This window comes from Ailuropoda melanoleuca, chromosome 2, assembly GCF_002007445.2.
Source record: "Ailuropoda melanoleuca isolate Jingjing chromosome 2, ASM200744v2, whole genome shotgun sequence".
Lineage (NCBI taxonomy): Eukaryota > Metazoa > Chordata > Mammalia > Carnivora > Ursidae > Ailuropoda > Ailuropoda melanoleuca.
Window position 1 is genome coordinate 48,788,059 of NC_048219.1, and position 5,496 is coordinate 48,793,554.

Consider the following 5,496-nt stretch of genomic DNA (forward strand, 5'->3'; position numbering starts at 1 on the left):
GTCTTTGGCTATTTGCCTCAGTTGGGGCTTTGTTAAGTGCTTGCTGCTGCTGCTGTTGATAGGGAGGTAGATGTGAGGGCTGCCAAACATCATTCCATTTAAAATGCAATGAAAAAAGACCCCTCTGTCATGGCAGCCGACCGAGTAGGGATAGATAGTTGGATAGAGTTGCTTAACCCCGGGGGTCCAGCTGCAGAGACCTGATTTTAGTACATCTGGGTGGAGTTCAGGTAGCCGCATGTAAACAAACCTCATGGGTGGAAAAGAGTGGGAACTTTACTATGGTTGATGATGAGTCATTAGACCAAGAATTTACATGTCATACTGTTGATGGACAGGAAGCCCCTGTGAGGCATGAGGCTGGGGGGGTGGGTAATTGACGTTTTAGAAGGAACACTGAGACAGTAGCACACAATGGACTAGGGACAGGGAGGACTGAGGTAGGTGAGAACAGTGAAGAAGTTGTTTGCAATAGGGAATTATTGCATTACCTCGAGGTGTGGACACCCATTAGGGCTGCCATCTTGACCCCCAATGAAGCTCACTCTTCACAGAAAGGGAACATATTCATCATGGCCCAAAACAATCATCTTTCATTTTGTGTACGTCACACTATAAAGTCATTCATAGACTGGTTTCTTCTGAAATGAATTTAATTTTGATTCCCATCCCCCTCCTTTCTGCCTGTCCCTGCTGCTCCGAGGTGCTCAAGGGCTGGTTTGAGGGGAGCTATTTTCTTTTGGGAGCTATAAAAGAATTATATGAATAATTGTTCAAACATGCTATTCATTACTATTTTAAAAAGGATGATGAAGATCTTTTTTGGAGAAACATGGGTTTTTGTTGTTATTGTTTTGTTTTGTTTTTCAAAGAAGCTTCAGCGAGTACTCAATCGATTGGCAATTTCAATCCCTTAAAGTCAGGGAATATAGAAACATAGGATCATAGTAACTTAGAGGAGGCAGATCCCTTTTTGATTACCTCACCAAACCCATCCAAAGCAGGAGCTCCTCTACAATAATCCTTCCAAGAAATACTATCATTAATAATGTCCAAAGCTTACATAGCACTAATGTGCTTTACATGTGTTAATTATTTAATCTGCACAACAATCATATGGGACAGGCATTGCTTTTATATTCGTTTTACACTGAGGCACAAAAAGACACAGCTTGTAAAAGAAGCAGACCTGGGATTTCAACCCAGGCAATCTGTCTCCAGGACGTGTGATTACCCATTAGGCCATACAACCTTCAGTTGAGTTTTCACTTGAATACTTCCGGGCATGAGGAGTTCACTAGCCTCAGAAAAGGCCTATTTCATCCTTGTCTGTTCTGCTGGTTAGACATGTCTTCCAATGACCTAAAGTCTTCTTCTCTAATATTTCTACCTACATAGCCCTCTGGAGAACATTTAATCTGTCTGTTGCCAAAAGTCTTTTCCTGGGAATTTAAATTTGTCCTCTAAGACTTAATTCATATGTCATTTCTCTGCAAAGTTTTTGTGTGTGTGACAGTTAAAAGCTGTTGTATTTTTTTTCTTTTACAAGTTCTTTTGGTCCCACTCTGGGTGTGTGTGTGTAATTACTACTGCGTTTGTGTCTTTGGTGATAGGGTCATTTTTTTAAGTCATAGGAGTAGAATTTTATATTTCCTTATTAAATTTCTTTCAAGATTGAGCCTATTTGCTGCAACCTATTAAAATCTACTGCGATACTAAATATTGATCATTAGTCCTGGTTTCATGCTATAATTTAATAAAACATGAAGAAATCGAGACTCAGAGAACTTTAGTTGCCCAAGGTTTTAGTAAGTGGAACTTGCCCGCAGTTCTCTCTTAAAAAACGCATGCAAGGGCTCATTCAGCAGCATGTAGACTAAAATTGGAACGAGGGCGAGAAGATCAGCATGCTCCCTGCATGAAGACGACACAAATTCGGGAAGCGTCCCATATTTTTGAGTGTATTTGCTGTGGTGAGCACCAGGTGACGTATGGAAGTGTTGAACCACTGTAGTGCACACCTGACACTAATATTACACTGTACGTTAATTAACTAGGTTTAAAATAAAAGTTTAAAAAAAAAAGAAAGAAAGAAAAGAAAGCAAATGAAAACTTCGGTATATCATAATTGTAGTGTATATATATGTGTATGTGTGTGTGTGTATTTACTTCCTAGACAAGAGAAGGAGAATAAGAGGAATGTATACAAAGATGATGATTTTGGACTATTTGTTTAACAATTTTATAAGCCATTTGAAAAAGAAAAAAAAATGCATGCAAATCCATTTGCTTGCTGCTGCTACCAGATCTATATTTCACTCTGTTCCTGGCTTGCCTCACGCTCCGGCCCTGCCCTCCCCACTAATGCAAAAGGGGCATGACTGTAGAAGATATCCTGTCTCAGCAGCCACCTTGCTCTCTATTCCTCATTTTTATTTGACTTGAATTGTGAGAAAAGGTGTTGTCCTGATATATTGCCTAATCACAGTGTAGCTTTTGGCTTGATACTGACTCTTTTTAGCCATCTTAACTGTATTATCTGTGATTATGGTTTTTAAAAAAAACTTAATTAAAGTCATGATGAAATTAATTCACTGCTGTGCTAATGTTCAGAAAAAAAGTATTCCAGAGACCGGTGTGAATTAGTAAAAAGGGTTTTAAAGCTCTATTATTGGTCTAGGGGATGATACAAAGTCAAAACTGCTAGCGTTATTTTTTTCAAGATTTGGAATGATGCTTAGGAAGGTATTTGCAAGTTGTATCAACTAGATAGAAATATGCAACTGTCAAGCAATATGACAGCCTGCACTAAGAGGGAAGGGTACAGTGACAGTGGGGATTGCCTCAAAGATCACTGTGAATCCTAAAAATAAGGACAGTGATAGGGAAGAAAAAAATAGATATGAAATTCTCACTGCAGGATCTGGAGATAATTTCTAATCTTCTTCAATTTTTCTCTCCTTCCCCTCTCTCCCTTACCAAAACACATGTGCAAACATAGGGCATTCTTTACTACCATTTTAGAAGTACCTGTCTCCGTTTTTATCCTAAGTTATTTTTGTCACATTTTTTCTCTAATCAACTTAATGAGATATTATCAAGAACCAACTGTGATCTCACAACGATGCTGGTTACTCCAAAAGATTCATAGAAAGATAACTACAGTATCCTTTTTAGAATTTTAAATCAGTTGGTAAGAAACACTATAAGGAGGGGAAACAGCCCTCCTGCTGATATATTCAGTATATCATCCAGGACTAAACCCGTCATGCTAGATACGCATGCTATAAGACTCAGGGAATTTATTCATTTATCCTAAAGACACTCAGTGAATGCCTTGCATGTATAGGATTCTGGTGGAGGCCTAAAGAAACAAAGATGAATCAGATATTCTCCCTGACCCCAGGGGCTCAAATGCTACTGGGAGCCACAGATCCCTAAATGGGTGATTAGACATCACTGTGGTTGGGCTTTGTGCTAGGATTGGAAAGACAAGCAGAGTTTTACTATATGCAGAGCACATGGGAGCTGATAAGATGGCATAGTTCAGCTCAGTAAGAGGACAAGAGAAATACAGGAGGGTGGAAAGGCGCACAGGTGGAAAGGCTTACAGCCTGGTGAGGGTAGCGACTTTTAATTGGGAGGGGAATTGCAGAGAAATGAAGAACCCAGCCTGATGGGTATTTGGCAGTTAGGGTGTTGCTTGAATGCTGTGTTGGGAAGGGCTGCAGCAAGATGCTGTGTCATACTAAAAGGGACACCTTTTTTGTGAATTTTATTTTACATGTTCATGCATTATTTTATGACATTATTATACACCCACACCAACCTTAATAGGTTCCACTCCTTACACTCTGTCCCTAGCATCCATAGGATCCAGAGCAAGACATACAATATGTCTAAATATTTACAATTTATAAATCAATCCAACAAAATATTAATGAAAACTGTTCTTTCTCCCCTGACAAATACATCTTTGTAAAAACCTGGAATCTCAGTTTTGAGTTTAAGAGTTCCTGGAAACTTCCAAGTTTCAGGCTGAAATCTGGTGGTTTGGGGAAATCCACTGCCCACTTTTCCCATCCCATACTGTAGGATGTTCAAATATATCTCGACAAGTCTGTGCACTTACCAAGCTCCATTACAGCTCCCCCCCAACACACACACACACACAACCATGCATTAGCCCATCCAGGGCCTAGGAAGATGTTCACTTGAGGTGTGGTCCACTCCTGGGAGGACAAATTCCAAGAAGAATTCTGCATTTGCCTTACTGATGGACTTGAGCTATGAATCACTGGTACCAAGAATGTGCCCTAGAAGTTGGGATGGGGGAGGTGCAGGTTCCTAGTGGGCCTGTTGCTTTGCCCCTGGCACTCTACCCCAGTAAGGGGGCGTGGAGAGAGAAGGGCCAGAGTTGGGTCCCTACCAAAGTGTAGGATACAGGGAAGGGGCCTCTCTGACCCCCAGGTCTCAGAGCAGTATTTCCCTCATCCCACCTTGTACTGATTGAGTTATCTGAAGTCCTTTCCCCTTCTAGGGACAGTCCTATGTTTAGAACTGAGGACTTTTTATGCTGATGTTCTCAAAACTTCCAATAAGATGATGACTTCATTTAACCATTAATTTTAATCTCCTCATGAAGGCCTATCTACTGCAGCCATCTTCCTCCAGGCCAGAGAAAACAACTAGTGTGTGTGTGTGTGTGTGTGTGTGTGTGTGTGTCTGCGTGTGTCTGTGTGTGTGTGTGTGTGAGAGCATGTGTAGGAGGGAAGAGTGAGATGGAAAATTCACCTTTCTTACAGGCCAAACATGATGGACTGTTAATTTTCAAACATTGAACACTTTGCAAACTCCTTCTGCTTCTAGTTCACCACACGTTTCTCTACCACTAGAGAGAATACTTTTTTTTTTTTACCCCGAGACTGGAAAAGGAGTAAAAGAATACAATGGAGGCAAGGAGAAAAGCCTTGTCTCTTCTGGCTGCAAGGAAATATGGGCAGGAGTCCACCAGAAAAGTAGAGGGGCAGGCAGTGACAGCGCTGTGTTGCAAGCTCCACCCTGAGATGATGAAGATGGGCTCTGGATTATGAACCAGAATTCTGAGGGCACAAGGACTCTTGTCTTACTCTCTTTACAGGCACCTGAAGGAGGCTACCTCACAGGTTTGTGCAAAGCAGAGTCGGGGCAGCCCCATCAGAGTAAAGATGGTTGGTTGGCAGAGAGAGAGCCTGAGTGCTCTCATCAGACTCCCCTTCCCCTTGGTTCCCTGATGGCAAAGGTGGGATCCAGTACCCTGAGTGCTGGCAGGTAGTAATAGCTCCTCCCTGCCGCGGCTCACACATAGACTTTGCTCCCATCAACTGAGAAACATGGCTACAAGATCCTTCGGTCTGTTGCTCAATTCTTAGTCCTCATCTTAGTTGGCCATTGAGCAACATTGGACACATTCAGTCCACACACCTTGAAAAAAATTCTTCACTTGGCTTTCAGCAT

General features: G+C 41.5%; 1 non-coding gene across 1 annotated transcript; it reads left to right on the forward strand.

The window, feature by feature from the left end:
• Positions 1-1,853: 1,853 nt before the first annotated feature.
• On the forward strand, positions 1,854-1,957 carry LOC117801264. The gene has a single exon (XR_004623786.1). It is a non-coding gene; the product is annotated as a U6 spliceosomal RNA (small nuclear RNA).
• Positions 1,958-5,496: the final 3,539 nt, after the last annotated feature.